Source organism: Nannobrachium achirus (assembly GCF_963921795.1).
Source record: "Nannobrachium achirus genome assembly, chromosome: 14".
Taxonomy (NCBI): domain Eukaryota; kingdom Metazoa; phylum Chordata; class Actinopteri; order Myctophiformes; family Myctophidae; genus Nannobrachium; species Nannobrachium achirus.
The window spans coordinates 8,179,737-8,198,994 of record NC_137821.1 but is presented as its reverse complement, the minus strand read 5'-3'; the positions used below and the strand labels follow the sequence as shown (position 1 = coordinate 8,198,994).

General features: G+C 43.2%; 1 protein-coding gene across 1 annotated transcript in view; it reads left to right on the top strand.

The window, feature by feature from the left end:
* Positions 1–19,258, top strand: part of mllt3 (MLLT3 super elongation complex subunit) — a gene marked incomplete at its 3' end in the record, with an annotated part of 127,820 nt that overhangs the window by 17,333 nt on the left and 91,229 nt on the right.

Below are 19,258 nucleotides of genomic sequence, written 5' to 3'. Positions count from 1 at the left end.
TATTTTAACTGTCTTACCAGCTCTCCCTGCCTTCCCTTTGTGGGCTAGAATGTGTGGTAAAGACTTATACGGCTTATATAGCATAATACTAATGACTGTTTTGAAGGGAGGGGGAAGTGGAGACGCCGTTAACCGCGAACATAATCGGGGGAACCCCTTTTGAGCGAGCGATGAATGCATTGTAAAATCCGCTGTTTATGTGCAGTGTGCGTTTGGGGGGGGCGTTCGCACCGTTAACTGTGTAACTGTAAGGGTAATTATCCCATTCAGAACGGGGTACACTATATTGTGTATCATTATTTTATGCTTTAACTATTGAAAAATAGCAGATATACAAGCTCACAGCGCGGCACCGAGTGCTGCGCTGCGAGCTTGTAGATCTGCTATTTTTGAAAAATTTTGATAATTAGAATTTTGACACGATTATATAAGTGTCTTTTGAATCCTTCTAAGGTTTTTTTGAAAAACCTATGTTTCTATGTCAGCAATCTAGCCAGCCATCGTCAAAGAAAAGGTCCTTTTCACTTAACTCATTCTGTGCCAATCACGTGTATACACGTGATATATTAGCGCATCCCACAGTGCCAATCACGTATATACACGTGATTCAAAAAAAAAAAAAAAAAAAAAAAAAAATTTTTTTTTGAAATTTCTTTTTTGAAAAATTTTTTTTTGGACCCCATCAAAACTAGTGAACATGATTTCAATCGCGATTTTGCATGTTTAACCCCCATACAACCCCCATACAACTCAGGTAGCAGACCTCCAAGCTCACAACAGTGTAAAACATAATGGCTATTATCTCAAGAATGCCTGAACGGATTTCCAATCGGATTTTTTTGTTTGAAAGCTGTGAACAAACTGCACAAACCCACAACAATGCAATCCAGGATTGCATTGGATTTTTTAGAGCTCATTCTTCTCTGTTTTTTTCCCATGCATGAGGTGTGCAAGGTTTAATCATGGCTAAGTTGACGAAAATAAGGCTTTTAAAATGCTTGGTAGCCAATAGCTAACTTCAAGCTAACTTCATCCTCTTCCTGTACATGCACAAAGGAAAGTGTTTAGGCAAGTCATGGCTGCAGGGCTTCTGCATATACCAGCATATCTCTATGGGATTGTCTGTGGCACACTGGGCCCCCTCTAGTGGTGAAAGGGTGGCATTAAATGAGTTAACTGGAGCTCAGTTAGTCTGTTCTTGAGAGACTACTATGTCAGTGGTTCTCAAACCTTTTCACGTGAAGGACCCCCAAAATGATATTTATTTGGCCACGGACCCCCCAACTCAAAATATCTAGTTCCAGGGACCACCCAGACGCAAAATTTGAGTTACAAACGTTCGCTTTGAAAATACATATTATTCAAAGATTTGCACACATTTTCACGACTTTTTCAAAGAATAGCAGATCTACAAGCTCGCAGCGCGGCGCGCTGCTTGTGCCGCGCTGCGAGCTTGTATATCTGCTATTTTTCACTGGTTAAAGCATTCAATAATTCTAGGCCTGAATGGGATTTATGTGAGCTTACACGCCGTTAACTGTAACTGTAAGGATAATTATGTGAGCTTCCCCGCCAATGAACTATAACGTTCTGTAAACAGTGGCACCACACACACTCTCTCTCTGCCCACACACACACACACACACACACACACACACACACTCTCTCTCTCTGTGCCCACACACAGAGGCAGAGAGGGAGGGAGAGGGAGATCTCGGCCTCTGCTGAAGTCCAGGCGTTTCGGGCAGTATTTTGATCGTGCATGAAAGAAGCATGAAATTTGGCACACAGTTAGAACATGCCATATGGAACATTTTTGGCTATAGGGCCATCGCAGATTTGTCTCAGGAAACTTGTGGGAGCCAATTAAAGTTGGGCTCTCATAGACTTTACTATAGAGTAAAATAATACAAAAAATACATATGCTTTAAGTAGCATGTGAGGGGTCAATCTAGGTGTTTTTCAGGATTCTGAATCTTTTTTAGCAGGAAAAACATTCCTGAAACTATGGTTTAGTGATGAGTCATCACTTTTCAAAGTTGTGTGGTGGCCGTTTCTCGGAAAGGAATGTTTTTCGTGCAAAACAAATGCTTGCATTGGATTCAAAACACCTAGTTTGACCCCTCACATGCTACTTAAAGCATTTTTTCATTATTATTTTACTCTATAGTAAAGTCTATGAGAGCAACTTTGATTGGCTCCCACAAGTTTCCCAAGACAAATCTGCAATGCCCCTATAGCCAAAAATGTTCCATATGGCATGTTCTAACTGTGTGCCAAATTTCATGCTTCTTTCATAAAGTGCACGATTTTTGCCTGAAATGCTCGGACTTAGTTTTTGTGGTTATTCTACTGTTAGACCGATGTAGGGGTGGGCGATATGGGAAAATACAATATCATGATATTTATATGTTGGTTTTTCTGGTTATTTTTCAAGTTACTTGACGGTACGACTTTCTCTTTCTTTGTAAATGCAGTTGACTTACTTAAATTAAACACCATTGTCTTTTTTATTTGGAGGCCTTGATGGCCTCGATATTGAGGCCAACTCCTTATTTGGGCTACTACTTCTAGCAGTCTTCCGGGTGCTTCAAACGCCAGTGAGCAACTTTCATTGAACTGAATAGCTGGGGCAGGGCAGTCTATGGAAGGTTCCCAGTTCAATCCCAGTCTCCCCCAGAGTTGGTGTCGAAGTGTCCTTGAGCAAGACACTGAACCTCTAATTGGGCCTTGATAAAGGCGCTATTTTTTATTGGTCATTCGTACTGATAGACAAAAATGTGTTAAAAGGAATAGCAGATAAAACTGACCGACTGTTCAAAATGTGTCATATAGCGACGTGTTGTGAGCTTGTTGATTTAGTTGCTACTTTTTTGTGACAATGTACTGTACAACAAACTACTAGTGCATTAAATTACAAAAGAACATACGGTACGTTGAAATATGGAGATTGCAAGGTGTCTGCCTGACAGCATGATGTATTTTAATGTTATATTTGAGGAGAACAGACCAGCAGTATATCTCAGAGATCCAGAGGGCTGTAGATGAAGAAGAGCCTAAAGCTCTAACAATCCTATTTCTAAAACCCCTTCCGCGACACATTTTAAAGACGCGATGCAAATAAATAAATCACAGGCTCGTTCTGGACTCATTTGAGCGTTCATTGATTTCTCACAAGAGACTCGGGAATCGATTAGATCTCTCACGGGTCTCCCCGTGGCAGAGCAGAACTGCTTCTTTTTTCTTTTTTTTTCTCCTCCTTCCAATCGTAAAGATGCTGACGACAGGTGATCTGCTGGTGTAGGCAGCTCTGGCAGACAGACAGACAGACAGACAGACAGACAGACAGACGGACAGGGTGACATGAGGGTGACAGCACTGTGACAGGCAGAGTCGCTCACATCAGCTGTTTTCCCCCTCTGGCTTCTAAAGACCGAATAACCTTTGGTAGAAAAAGAAAGAAAAGAAAGGAGAAACGTGCTTATGTCATGCCTTCCTTTCATCCGTCTGTCACAAGGAGCAGACGGTTTACTTTGACAAGCTGTAGGCTCAGCAGTGGACATTTTTAAACACGTTTAGCACACACGCACACACACACACACACACACACACACACGCACACGCACACACCCAGACACACACTAGGGCATTAACGACTTGTGATTTTTTTGCAAGTCGACTCGTCTCAGTAAAAAGTTGAGTTGAAGTCGACTTTATCGTTTGATGACGTCATCACACCACACATGACCCCCCAACTATTTTTGGGGGGGTCCCCAGATGATTAACTTAATGTGAAACATTGTTTTCTCACTCAACTGTAAACACAAACAGACCAACATAAATGTAAGTGTGTAGAGGATATCTTCACATTTCTAAAGTGCCAATTTAAGGACTTTTTAATACCTCTAAAATGACAAATTAAACATTGTCCAAAATTGTCAAATATAGAGGCAGAAATTGTGAAAATAGCAGATCTGTTGCGAGGCGTTGTGAGCATGTAGATCTGCTATTTTCACAATAGAAAGTATTTATTTTTCAACTTCGACTGTCGACTTTCTCTGGTGGGAGTCGACTTGTGTAATGAAGTCGACTGACTTGTCGACTTTTTCGTTAATGCCCTAGCACGCACACACACACACACACACACACACACACACACACACACACACACACACACACACACACACACACACACACACACACACACACACACACACACACACACACACACACACACACACACACACACACACACACACACGTCTCTGAGATGTAGTGTGGAGTAGAAGTTAATGTATTGAAAATTGGAAATACTCCAGTAAGGAATGGGATGGGACGATATGAAAATTTCACATCACAATTATTGTGACGAAAGACATTTGATAAGAGTGAAAAAAGACTATCAAGTGCGTATATATTATAAGTAAAGTACCTTTTACCAATTATTATAGAGGGTTTAAATGGTACCGGAGCTCGGAAAAAGGTCAATTGAACCCAGTGCATGACGGAGGACGATATTGCGATAAATTAAATCTCACCGATATGAGTGTTTTTTTTTATCATGATAAACTATAATATATAATATAATATCGCTTATCATCCCATCCCTATACTCCAGTAAAGTAAATAAACACCTCAAAGCTGCACTTAAGTACAGTATTTGAGTGAATGCACTTAGTTCCTTTACACCAGTGGTTGTGGTGGTGGGTGTCTTGAAGATGGGGTCAACATGTTGGCTCCTGGTTTCTGTCCTGAGCTTTGTAGAGCTCTCTTAACCTTTTCTAAGCTTCCTGATGGCTCATGTGTGGCTTATGTACACACAGCACATAAATCAACCTACCTATACATCAGATAGTGTGTCCTGAGGCTACAATAAGACTTTAGAAAGCACTGCATTCCTCCATGCTTTGCTGTGGCTTTCCAGTGGCGGACGGTATAACCAAGTACATTTACTTGAAGTACTGTACTTAAAGCACGATTTCACCACTTTTCAACCTATCTTCATATAATTGGTCCTCACTAATGTTCATGATAAAATAGCACAATCTTTTTCTACTGGGTCTGTGTCTCAGATGAGCGCTGTGGGCAGGTCAGAAACCCATCATATTGTGACATGATAAAGATAGTTACCTACTCCTCCCGCGAGGGAAATTCAGATATCGCAGCCCAACCCAGCTGCTTTTTTCTCAGCTTAACCCAGCTGAACCCAGTGCAGCCCACAAGGAGCGCGAGGGGGAGGAGCAGTGATAGCTGGAGCGGGGAATCGTACCTGCGACCTCTGGGGCCTCCGGAGTCCTAGGTATGATGGGGAATCCAAGCTAATAGAACATGCAGGCTTTCTATTCTTGAAAAGTTGCAATGTTAAAGTGGAAGCCGTTGTTCTCGCAATAATAAAAATCTAAATATTTTTTCAAAAATATTGTTTAAAAGAAATCTGTCAAACGATGATGTCACAAGATGTTGCGTTTCTGAACTTCATACAGCTCTCCTAAGAGACTTGGACAGAGTAGGACAAAATGTGCTATTTTATTATGAACATTAGTGAGGACCTATTATATGAAGATAGGTTGAAAAGTGTCAATGTCGTCCTTTAAGTAGTATATCTTTTCTGTCGGGCAGAAACCTCTTATGTCCACATTGTAACTATTTTTGAATTTGAATCCAGAGAGAATTTTTTTTGAAAAAGAAAGACAAAAAGAGAAAAACTAGACTGCACTCTGTGAACTTGCTTCTTGTGCACTTGTGGCCAGGGACGTGCTGGCCATTGGGAAAAGCGGGACAACTCCCGAACGGCCGGTTCAGTCCCGGCCGGTCCAGGCCGGCCATTAGGAAAAATAATTAAATAAAATGCCAGCCTTCATTCCATTTTGGGGGCTGGGCGGCCAACAAAGTAAATCGTCACTGTCGGGCAGAAACCTCGTATCTCCAAGTTTCAATTTTTTCACAAAGCAAAGCCCTGCTTCATCATACAAGGCTGTCACACAAAAGTAGTGAGAACAGCAGCTGCTTCATCTCTCTCTCATTTAAGAGGTCCCTGCTTCATTTCTCTCTCAGCTAAGGGGTCCCTGCTTCATCTCTCTCTCTCTCTCAGCTAAGGGGTCCCTGCTTCGTCTCTCTCTCAGCTAAGGGGTCCCTGCTTCATCTCTCTCTCGGCTAAGGGGTCCCTCCTTGGCCTGGAAACGTTGAAGACCCCTGGTCTAAACTTTAGAATCTTTTATTCACTTCCTGACCGCTCATTGGTGACTTACTCACACATAGCAGATAAATCAAGTAAGCTCTACATGAGAAGATAGTGTGTCCTTTATCCCGCGGGGGGCTTTAGAAGCAGAGCATTCCTGCTCTCTTTGCTGTGGCTTGGCTAACTTAACGTGATCCTCCTCCTCTGAGTGGAGCCGTGATGCTGGCGATAGGAATGAAACCATAACCAGTTTACCATGGCTCCACACGTCTGATGGACATATAATATTCCTGTGTGTGTGTGTGTGTGTGTGTGTGTGTGTGTGTGTGTGTGTGTGTGTGTGTGTGTGTGTGTGTGTGTGTGTGTGTGTGTGTGTGTGTGTGTGTGTGTGTGTGTGTGTGTGTGTGTGTGTGTGTGTGTGTGTGTGTGTGTGTGTGAACTTATGAGGGCCAATTGTACCACCACGTACGCTAGCGTTTGAGAAATAGACATTGTGAGCACCATTTATGTGGAGAAATGTTTTATGGTTAACAAAAAAAGATTTTAGGGTCGTTGGGTGCTCGACACACCAGCACTCTACTAACTTGAAGTGCGCTTGCTATTCACCGCTTGAATCAAACGCCAAATTGCAGGAAATGGTACATGGTACATGTTGCCTTGGGATTTCACTCCAGCCAATGCTATGGGTGACTAGAGGAGGAAGCTAGCTGACACGTAGCCAAAATGCTAACCCATTTAGAAGCCCGATCTAAAGCTATTTCAGTCGCAGAAAACTTCCTCTTTGGGTCTGGGAACACAATCCGGAGAAAATCCTGTCTAAAGATTTTTTTTTGTTATCAATTATTTTTATTTTCCATAACATGAAATTAGAGACATACATATGAATAGAACAAGAAAAAGTAAAACATTAAACAAAAGAAAAATGCAATTAACAGACAAACAACACAAACAATAGCAAAACAAGAAAAGGAAAAGAAAACCCACCCACCCCCTTTCCCCGTACCAACACGGAATGTACAATAGTGCATGCCTGTGCTAGGCTGTTACCACTATATAGTGATTTCTTGAATCATAGCCTTAAGCTTATCTGCAATGTCCGACCACATATTAATGTTTTCTTCTTTTGCTCCGTGTAACCTTGCTAAAATCCTGTCTAAAGATGTGATTTATTATTGGAGTGGGCGGCGCGATGCGGCCGTTAGCGCGACTACGGCCCGTGTATGGCCGAGTGTTGGCCCGGACCATGGATGGACGTTTAGACCGGGGCTTCGTTGAGGCCTCCGATTAAATAATTCATTTACCCTGGAATACGTCGCGCCGCCGACAGTATAGATTGAGGTTTTTTTGGGGGGCTCTAAACTTTATTTTAAACCATTTTCAATGGAATAAATCGTCGGACCATCTAGCGTCTCTCGTTGGTAAGCGCTGGACGAGCAAGGACCACCCATGTTGCTCCAAGCAGCTCGGGGTAAGTAAAATAGCAAATAAAATATTGTATTGGATTGAAATAAAGCCGAACTTGTTCGGGATAGGCACTTATAGGGTTAAGGGCATATCTGGGAATGCCCATATTAGGTGATGCCCATATATGGACATGTTCTGACATCACATTGTTGACTATTGTCTCCATATATGGGTAACTGGTCTGATATACATCAATGGCCAGATGACCAAGAATTGGCGTGACCTTGTCTCATGTCGCCCTGAGGCGTCTTACTAGTAATGTGTGTGTGTGTGTGTGTGTGTGTGTGTGTGTGTGTGTGTGTGTGTGTGTGTGTGTGTGTGTGTGTGTGTGTGTGTGTGTGTGTGTGTGTGTGTGTGTGTGTGTGTGTGTGTGTGTGTGTGTGTGTGTGTGTGTGGTCTTACTAGTAATATGTGTGTGTTTGTGCGCGCGCATTATATGTAACGTAATAGCTCTGCCAGCTCATAAGACTAATTATTTCCCCAAACCACAGTGGAATCTCCCTTCACTGAACTGAACTGGTGACCACGAGGCTAAAGAAAGGGTCAGAATTAACATGTGTTCACTTCCTTTCCCATTGGAATGAATATCGACACACCTGCTATTTCTGGTCCTCCTAAAGAGACTTGCTGTACACCACACAGACACAAGAAGTAAAGTGGAGATGATGGGACATGCCGCGTGTATCTAATACCCTCCAGGCTTCAGTTAAGATACTCCCCTCGGAAGCTTCTGATTGGCTGAACTGGAGTTAGGGCGGACAAAGATTTACTATTCTGGAACATACAAGTCGGTAACGGCGCTGAGTCGGCTCATGGGACCGTCGCAACGCTCGGCGCGGCGACTCGCTCGCTACCGCTCGCTCGCCGGTGTCTCACGTGGCTCAAGGTCGCCTGAGACGGCGCGCCTCTGTCATCTCCAGTGGTGCTTTGTGATTTTCTTTTCAGGGCGGACGGTCATTTATTGACGTCACGTGCACACACGCGCAGCCGTGCACATGCCTCTAAAAGGCTTTCAGCAGATCTTATGGTGGGAAAACAAAAACAATGTTTTCTAGTCTTAATTACATTTGCATTCTTAAGATTTTATTTTCTAGTTTCATTTAATTCGTTTAGAAAATACAGCACTGCAGTAGGCTAGAGAAACAAAGTTTGTCTTGAACGAATCTCAAAGCCTAAATAGGCTACCACAGTAATGGAGCCATTTAGGCACACACATCGACACATGCAGGTGCAGTCACCGCTGGAAACCTAGGTGTTAAAGTAGGCTATATCCATATGAATAGGGGGGACTTGAGCTTGTGAATCTAGGGGGGATGCGCTGCTCACCACTCAGTGCTGTGTCCTGCTTTATACAGTGGACGAGGACGCTCACACATTCACCACTAGAAACCTGTTATGCAAAGTAGTAGTCACTGATTAAAGTAGGCCTATACTTAGCTTGTATTTATCGCAGATTTGCGGGGTTGGGGGTTGTCGCGGCTCTCGCGGGGGGGTACTAGCATGCACACGTTTACACACTCGTGCACCGTGCGGTGCCGTCGTGAGCGTGTATGTGGGACATATATTGACCACACGGCGTCCGATCGCATCCGGCCTCGAAAGCGCTACTGGTCATCTCTACCGGAAACACGCGCTCCTTTACAAGAACCTAACTGAACCCTGGTGGGTTGGGGATTCACACGCTTTTTATATCTATGGTTTTCAGAAGGTGACGTACCTGCTGTTTACTGTTCCACTTCTTTTTTCCCCATCGATTTCCTTTGTTTGATTGGCTCAGCAGCACAGGCTTGAAACAGGAAACAATCATCACACCTTCACATGTGTTTCCAGTTGCTGAGCCAATCAAATGAAGCTTCAGGAATTTTGGAAACGAATGGGAACTTGAAGCAGGTGGTATGCCGTATCTCCTGGAAACTGTGGAACACAGTTATGAACCAGAGCCTATTGATTCAGCTAACTGTGTGTGTGGAAGCCTTTGTCATTAGCACAGGGAAGCCATGCTGCTTCCTACATGCAGGTGTGCTCACTGCTCAGGTGAAATGCTTGACTTTCATGCTCTACCCGGGGGCTTTGAACTTGTCACTCCTTGCCTGGTAATGTGTGTCTGTCATTCAAGCCTCCATTTGGAAAGAGTGGCTAACATTCGGGAAACTATTTGGTACACACAGCTATTATCAAAACTTTTTTTGCTATTTTGAGTACATTTACAATTTTACATTGGTATAGTAATAATGCCCCATTTGCACTGGCAAGTCACCACACCACACCACACCACACCACCACACCACACCACACCGCCTACTTGTGCTGTCGTTTCTATATACCATATAAGGACTTGCATGGGCCTATGTATATTTAATACGTAATACTTGTGCACTGTTTACTGTAGTAAAAGTTTGAATACTGGCCTCTTATTTGTGTTTGAGTGTTTACACATTATAGTATTAAAGAGTACTTCTTCTACCACTGTGGGCACACACATAATTCCTGCCAAGAACCCATTAAGTTCTTTCTTTCCTGTAGCCCCCCAACACACACGCAAACACACGCACACACACACACACACACACACACACACACACACACACACACACACACACACACACACACACACACACACACACACACACACACACACACACACACACACACACACACCCTCACCCTCCTCTTGGGGCAGCTGGAATGTCCTACAAATGTTGTATCCGGGCACATTGTTTTGATATGAAGGACAGGTTTTTGGCACAGCTGAACGCCCGGAGGAGAAGACACAGTTTAAATTGAAGCGGAGAGGGTCCGTCTGGTGGCTGGTGAACGCTCTCTGGTGTTAAACCAACACTTAGGGTTGATGCAGTGTGCAGGCAGGCCTTGCTTTCTTTCAGCTAGATGTCTGGCATGGTTTCACTCCCCAGGGATTCTCAAGTGTCAGCTGAAGAATCGTTGGGAATCAGGAGTGAAAAAAAAGTAATGCCAGAGTTTAAAAGTCTGGTTGACGAGTAAATGATGGTTGCCTTGAATGCCATTTCCATTTCCTTTCTTTCAGTCCCACCAGAAAAACGGGGGCAAAAGTCCTTGTTTTTGCAGGCAAACTTCCTTGATTATGCAATGGAATATGCGGAAAAATTGCAGGGATTTTATAAAATCGCGGTAACTTGTGAAGTTATGAAAAATGCCGGAACTGGAAATAAATGTGCTTCGATGAATACAACTAGGTTGTGATTTTTGCAGTTTTTAACCCTGGGTCTAATGCCGAAAAACGAAGATCTACAAGCTCACAATGCGTCGAGACAATTACTTTGTAGTGATGTTGTTACCTTGCATATTGTAAATCGCTCTGGATTAAGAGTGTCTGCCAAATGCCTAAAGTGTAAATTGTTGTGAGCTTACAGATCTGCTATTTTCAGTCCGTAACACTTAACACGCAACTACAAAGTATAAATCGGGCACAGAGCTCTAAACCTATTGCTCCTAAACCGAAACTCTGAATGCTTAAGCCTGATCCTAAACCCAGCCTGAAGATTTTTTTCTAATCACTGAGATGTTGAGAGTCAGCAGGAATCTCTGCTTGTCGACTAAATGTTTCTGTACGCTTCTCAGATTGAAAGGAGGGCTGCTACTGTAACAAGTAGAAAAGTTGCTAGGTTGATTTTCACCCACACATGTTTTTACTTTTTTGAATTGAATCATTTTGGCTACACTGTGTAAAATGTTACTATTATTGTGTGCGGTCGATGTTCTTGAATACAGGCATAGGGCAGCCTGACCCGTCTCGCTATTAGGCACCACATTAGTTTAAGCATGCTGGCTTTATCCAAACTAAGTGAGGGACTGACGGTCTGTCTCTGGATGGAATCAATGAAACCTTATGCGTTTTCACTTCAGGGAAAAAGGTTATTCTCCCAGTACATTCTGCAAAAATTACTACAGTAGGTACTAGCTTGCTGTAAAATTTCTATCACTCTGTCTCCCCTTTCCGTCTTCCACTCTCTCTCACGCCCCCCCCCCCCCCTCTCCATCTCTCTTTCTTTCTTTCACTCTCTCTCCCCCCTTCCATTTTCTCTTTTCACTCTCTCTCCTTCCACTCTTTCTCCATTCTCCCTTCTCCCCCATTTCACTTACTGATACTTAAAGTGTGGTTCCTGTGGAAATAAGCCTCGGCTTTCTAGGATCTCCTTTTAGTTGACCTTGTACCAGTGATTTGTACTGTCATGAAACTGTACTTTTTTCTATTGCAAACTTCTAATAAATTCTTCAATCAAACTCTCTCTCTCTCTCTCTCTCTCTCTCTCTCTCTCTCTCTCTCTCTCTCTCTCTCTCTCCCCCCACACCTACTAAACTCTAGTCATTAACTACTGTACCCCCCCCCCCCTCCCCCAGGGCACCAGAGTAAAATCAAAGGCTTGTGCAGGAATTTGCCTGTAATTGTTTTACGGTTCCAGCAGAAATCATACCTGCTTGTGTGTGTGTGTGTGTGTGTGTGTGTGTGTGTGTGTGTGTGTGTGGGGGGTGGGGGTCTGTCCCAGCACAAAGGAGCTACACACACACACACACACACACACACACACACACACACACACACACACACACACACACACACACACACACCTACCTTATTTTGTATTACTATGCTAGCATGCCGTTTTGAAGTGATTTCATGAATGCCATTTTTACTTAGCGGACGTACAATCTCGAGCTTGTAGATGGGATATTATCGTTGAATGATACTGGCCCACAACTAAAGTATAAATCCTAGTCTAACCTCTAATCCTAACCCTAGCCTACATCTTTTTTTCTTTCGCACTGATGAATATCCCTAGAGGTCGAAAGTAACACTGTAACAGTCATGTTGTTGGCGTTTGACATGTTTTAATAAAAGGCTGTTTCTCAAAATGAATTTGAGATTGCTCAGATCATCTGTTTTTCTCTCTGAATCTTTTATTAATTGCACTGTAAGCCTAACTCTTCAACATAGATATATTTTTAACAATAACACAAACATTGTTCTTGTGTTGACAAAAAAAAAACATGAACAAATGTAACTTTGTGGGGGTATTTGGTCTTCACAACTAGTAGTAAGTGTATGCACGCACGCACGCACGCACGCACGCACGCACGCACGCACACACACACACACACACACACACACACACTCACTCTCTCTCTGCTGGTTCCTGCAAACAGGAACCCAGGCCCATAAATGGCTTCTCTCTCTCTCTCTCTCTCTCTCTCTCTCTCTCTCTCTCTCTCTCTCTCTCTCTCCCCCCCCCCCCTCTCTCTCTCTCTCTCTCTCTCTCTCTCTCTCTCTCTCTCTCTCTCTGTCTCTGTCTCTCGGTTTTCTCAATGAAAGGGAGGAGGAGGAGGAAGTGGTTTAGTGAAGCATGTTTTATAAGGGCTGTCTCTGTTGGCATGGGCGACCACTGCACCTCCTCTGAGGCGCGCATGCACACACATGCACGCACGCACGCACGCACGCACGCACGCACACACACACACACACACACACACACAATCACACACTCACACACACAGATTTCATTAATGAGTGGAAGGTGAAAGGTTTTTGTGTTTTCTTGTGCCCACCGCTCATCTACTCTTAATTTGTACTCCTAGTCGCTGTCGGGCAGAAACCTCACATATCCCAATCTTTACACTTTTTATGTTCTCTCATAAATGAATAGTTAATTTTTGCCTGATGAAGACGTAAAGTCGAACGTTGCAGTTGCCTATAATAAAAGTACGTTTTTGGAGCATATAAACAGTGTGCGGGCGTTCTTCTCCATCCATTAATCCATAAATGAATGCCAGTTAACACATCAACTGCCAGGTCTTAATAAATGTGTTAATTCAGTAGCTTTTGCCAGAGTTTTTCAGTGTCTTTACCCTATTTTCGCCCGGCAACAGGAACGCACCATGTGACCAGGATGTAAACAAACAAAAAACACACGTGGCCAGGCGGAGCATCGGCTTTTCTTTTTACACTTGGTTGCATGCTGAAAATAGCCGCTCTACAAGCCCCTAGTTGAGCAGGTTGGTGCCTTGCATGGTTTCCACCTGCCATCGGTGTATGAATGTGTGTGTGAATGGGTGAATGTAATGCACAATCTCTGTAAAGCACCTTGGATAAAGGCGATACACTGTATAAATGCACCATTTACCATTTCGTTTTAGTCATTACAGCTTACTTTTAATTTAGTTTTGATGTCGTTTTCACCAGTGAAAGAATGTAGTCGACAGACATTTTTCGTCATAGTTATAGTTGACGAAATCAACACTGTTGAAGAGTAACTGAAAAAATCTCATTTGGTTAATTCATAAAGGGGGCACGGTGAGACAGTGGTTAGCGCTTCGCCTCACAGCTAGAATGTCCTGGGTTCGATTCCCGCCGGGGGACGCTGTGGGTGCTGGGGCACGCCTCCCTCCACGTCATCAGCGCCCACACCCTAGGTGGGGTTGGCGATAGGGCCTTTCTGTGTGGAGTTTGCATGTTCTCCCTGTGTCTCCTATGGTTGATATCCTCACAAAAACATGCAGTAATCCTGGTCTCAATAATGCCTCCCCCTGGCCAGCCGGGGTGCCTGATGGAGGGGAAAGGAACTGGTTGGATTAACGTGTTCCTTCCACATGCTACGTCCATGCCAGGGAAATCCCCCCTGTCAGGTGAAAAGAAACAACTTGGACTCGTCATGCATTGAAGGAAGCATGAGGTTTGTCCGTTGTCTCCCCAGGTGCAGCAGAGGGAGAGCAGAGCCCAGGATTACATAGGCAATTGGCACTGGGTGAAAAATGGGTTACAAAATCGTGTGATAAAAATGTTAAGAAAAAAAAAAGTTAATTCATAGTGGAGTCAAAGTTCTAACTATAAGCATAACAAATATATATTCAAGTAAAGTACAGATTCTCAGAACTTCTCTGACTGTAAGTACTGTAGCCTACGTTTCACCACCGGTATGTGGGTGAATGTTTGGATGATGAGAACGTTCACCGGAGCATCGCTGTGGAACTCCACTCCAATGATCCTAAATGATCCTTGGAACCACAAACACAACAACAGTGACGTCAGGGACCAGACAGAGATGATGCTGTGGGCCTTTTGTCCACATTCAGCCTGGTGTCTCTCTTTGTTGGGCATGTCATTGCAAGTGGAAAAATGTAAAACGTTCAAAATGATTCACTTCAATTGTAAAAATGGCATTGTTAGTTGTGCCAGCATAGCGTGGGTATGTATGAAGCAGGCGTGGAATTTCATCATTTTAGGGGCAAGGACACTTGGCCTTTGGTGTTGTCCATTTTTTGAGGGCACAAAGGCCAAATGCCAGGGCAGGAAGGCTATCATTAAAACCAGATTTTAGTCCATTGAAAGAATTTAATAACCTTATCTGAAGTGAAATAGATACATGATGGTATTTACAATCTGATGCGCAGCCCTGCACCAATCAAAGTCACTGGATTGGTTTAAATATCATGGGCACTCTGGGGAGTTAAGACTTCAGAAACTCAACAAAAGACACTGGTGTCTACTGTCTACAACTCAACAAAAGACACTGGTGTCTACTGTCTACATATTGACCAGACAGAGACAGAGACAGAGGATAAAGTGGTACAGTCACCTGGGCTGGGGCATTAAGGCCACTGTGGCCTCAGGTCATGCCATTGGTTTGAGGGGCACAAGGCCAAACTGAGGGGCAACAACGGCCATGGCCTCCATGAAATTCCTGCCCTGTCATGAAGCCATACCCCACATACTCTATTTTGGGTCGCAATTGTCATTTTATTTGGAAAGTGACACTCTAGTTGGAGGCTATTTTCGTGTGACACTACCGTACGACAAAACACTGTATAAAAACAACTATTTGAGATTGTTGGTTGTGGAAATAAACTGGTTTGCCCTTTATTCATATTTTCTTTCTTTACTCAGTTTTCAATTTCCAAACAGTCATTGTCTTTTAAATGGATTACAATCACAATTTTGCAGTTTTTTTTCCCTTGCAATTGAGGGGAAATCTGTGATCTTCTCTTGTGTGATAATGTTTTATTTGATTACAGTGCACTGAGCAAATGAGAAAAACAAGAGAGAAGAGAGAAAACATGTGAGCTAAACAGATAAAACCAGAGAGAAGAGCGAAACACAAGAGTAAAGAAAAGAGAAAAACAATATTGTAACGTGTGTTTACTATGGTCTATTATGTCACATTTCCTGAACGTAATCAAATAGTGTCGACGTAACGTCATGCCGCCTACGTCGTTACCACGGTAACCAAAGCAGATATGTCGCCGCAGGGCAGCTTTGGGCTGACGCTGTTAAAATCAGTCAGAACTCACAGATCCGATCTGGTCACTTGCAAATGCAGTGTGAAAAGTCTGGCTAAAAGATCAGATTTGAGAACCAAATCGGATTTGGGCAGGATTTGACTGCAGTGTAAATCCGGTGATTTCATGTCCAAAGTGGGAATGATGAGAGATAGGAGAAGGATAGAAACATGTGCTTTGCTCAATAAGGAATCAGTTTAATTATCTTGCAACATTTGATGACTTTCATCGTATTACAGCATACGTCCTGACCAGAGCCCTAGAATGGAGAGTTGCGTCACTCCCGTTCACTTCATGGGGCCAGGTCTTCTACGCACACATCTATTGGCGTATAGTGACAAACGGCCAACCGGAAGTTTACAAAATGCATTGAAGTCTATGAGGTGTAAAGTGACAATGAACCACGTGACCAGCGCTGTTTCTGACCCCGCGGTGACACCACTCTCTGATTATACTGCTCTGGTCCTGACTAGACACATTGTTGTGTTTGTACTCTGTATATTTCTTTTACTATTTACCCTGCCGTGTGTTGACTAGCCTTTGTACCATTCACTCTCTGAAGGCTCTGAAAGACTAGAATGGAGCTTTATAAATGCTGTCCATTTATTTACCATACGGTCTCTGCCGGGTAGAAACCTCACATGTCCGAAAATGTTGCTTTTGAGGATTCAAATTCAAAAGTAGTAAAAGTAGCAGCTCTAACAACGTTCGTTTCGAGCTTTTGGGTCTTTTACTTTTGATGATTTCGTGTGACGCTGTGGTATGATCAATAAGGCATTTATTTACGAAAAAAACACCAAAAGTCTGAATATGGAGTAGGGATGGGACGATACGCGATATTATCGTTTATCGTGATAAAAAACACTCACAATAATCGTGGAGATTTAATATCGTGATATCGTCTTCTGTCATGCACTGGGATCAATTCACCTTTTATTTGCCGAGCTGCATATCCAGTACCACTTAAACCCTCTGTAATTGGTAAAAGGTATTTATAATATACATACTTGATACAGTCTTTTTTTCACTGTCTATCAAATGTCTTTGCCAAAAATTAGCAGATCTACAAGCTTGTAGATCTGCTATTTTTTGGCAAATGTTCCACCCCAGGATAATGGATTTTGATTATCGTGATAATATCGTAAATCGCGATTTCTTTTGTCACAATAATCGTGATATGAAATGTTCATATTGTCCCATCCCTAATATGGAGATAAGAGGTTTCTGCCCGACGCCAACGATAAGTTGGTGCTTAACAAGCACACTGACTCAGTCTCGTTTTTTATTACTTTCCATATAGTATCCTTATAATGCAATTGAATATGTCAAATCATGCCTGGAATTGATTGGTACTGAATTATAAAACATTGTAATACAGAAGAATATTATTAGAAATACAAAAAGTTAGTATACAGAGGAATAATTAAAAAAAAAGGTCAAATTTGATACATTTTCGTTTTTTTGAAGGTCACAAAATGTGTTGTATTTTCCTAAATATTTAACATAGAGACTTGCATTTAGCATTAACATGTGTACATAAGCCTCCATGATGTTGTGAAATATAACAATTAAACAGAAGAGTTTGAGCTTAGGTAATTATGACATCGAAAAAACATGCCTTATTACATTATTATCTTCCTGAAAACCATTCAGTGAATGGTGTCATATTCAGAGATAATTAATCAAAGTTATCATCTTCACTTGAAAGTGAATCTATGTGGTCACCTAGATCAGTATTTCTCAAATGGGGGTATGTGTAACCCTAGGTTACATCAATTACTTGACTAGTAGTGACTGTTATTGAATAGAAAGCAATGTTTATTTGCCATTATGCTATTTTATTTTGAATGTAATGGTATTGGAACTGGATTTTGTTTGACATTTTGCTGTAGTCAGGAGAAGGGGTACTTGGCTTCAGAAATCAGTGTAAAAAAGATTGAGAACCACTGACCTACAGTAGATCATCAGGGACAGATCATTAGATTTAGCATGGTTTCATTAGATCAACTCACAGAGACGAGCCCACTGTCTCTGAAGGAGCAGAAGCAACATGCAGAACAGCTTGTTGCACCCGATTCTCAGGGACCACGTTGACGCAGTAGAAAAGGTACTAGGCGATGTCCAGCTGGCCGAGGCACAGATATCAAAAAGGGGAACCCCCCTGAACTATATTCCCAAGAGGTTACCATACCCTGAATGGAATGTGCCACTACTGCGGATGGCAGAGTCTGTCCGGCCAAGCAATACGCACAAGCAACAAGCCAATGTGAGAGTCTCTGTTTCGAAAACCTTCAGCCCAGGACTCTATCACCATAGCATACAAAGAGCTGATCAGTCAGCCTTTGTCCATATGACGTACTGTAAGTGTCCAAAGCCCTCAGCGGGACTCATGGGAGGGACATAAGCTGACAGGTACAGAGGCCAGTTGTGTCCTACGGAGCGTTTTGGCAGAAATTAGGAAATGGTTTGCAAGGTAAATGGTGCATTTATATAGCGCTTTATATTTTTATATTTATATTTACATAGATTGTGCATTACATTCACCCATTCACACACACATTCATACACCGGTGGCGGAGGAAACCATGCAAGGTACCAACCTACTCACCGGGAGCAATTAGGGGTTCAGAGTCTTGCTCAAGGACTCTTCGACATTAACTCAGGGGGAGCCCAGATTTGAACTGGGAACCCTTTGTGCTCTAATAACGGTTTCTCTACCCCTGAGCTATGCCGCCCCTAGTCGAGTTTCACCCCAAGGTGACACTCGACTTGTCATGTCCCATCTGAAGACACTGCTTGCTCACCGAGAGCACATAGAGCTCACCAACCCTATTTGCGGAGGTGATTGACAAGAGAAATAGCACCTTCCATGAAAGGTGCTCAAGAGAGGCAGTATACAGGGGCTCAAAGGGAGGCTTCCAGAGTGCTGAGAACACCAAGCCAAGGTCCCAAATGAGAACCTGAAGAGTCTGGATGGAGGCACCTTACTCCTTTCATAACACGTGACAGCAACAGGTTCTTACCCAGCTGTCCGTCAGCTCCACCAGAAAGGCATGCAGAGATAGCGGCATACACCTTCAGTGTGTTAGCCGCCCAGCCCTTATCCAGCAGTGACTGCAGAAAGTGCAACACAGTCTGAACATCACAGTGTCAGCACTGTGGGTCTCGCAACATGTGTGGAACAGTCCCTGTACGCCACAATAGTAGAAGGGGCTCTGGAACTAGATCTGACCACCTGCGCCTCTCAGGGGCCAAGCCCATAGCTGGAGGCGATCAGAGCCCGGGTGCCACAGGGTCCCCTGAGCCTGT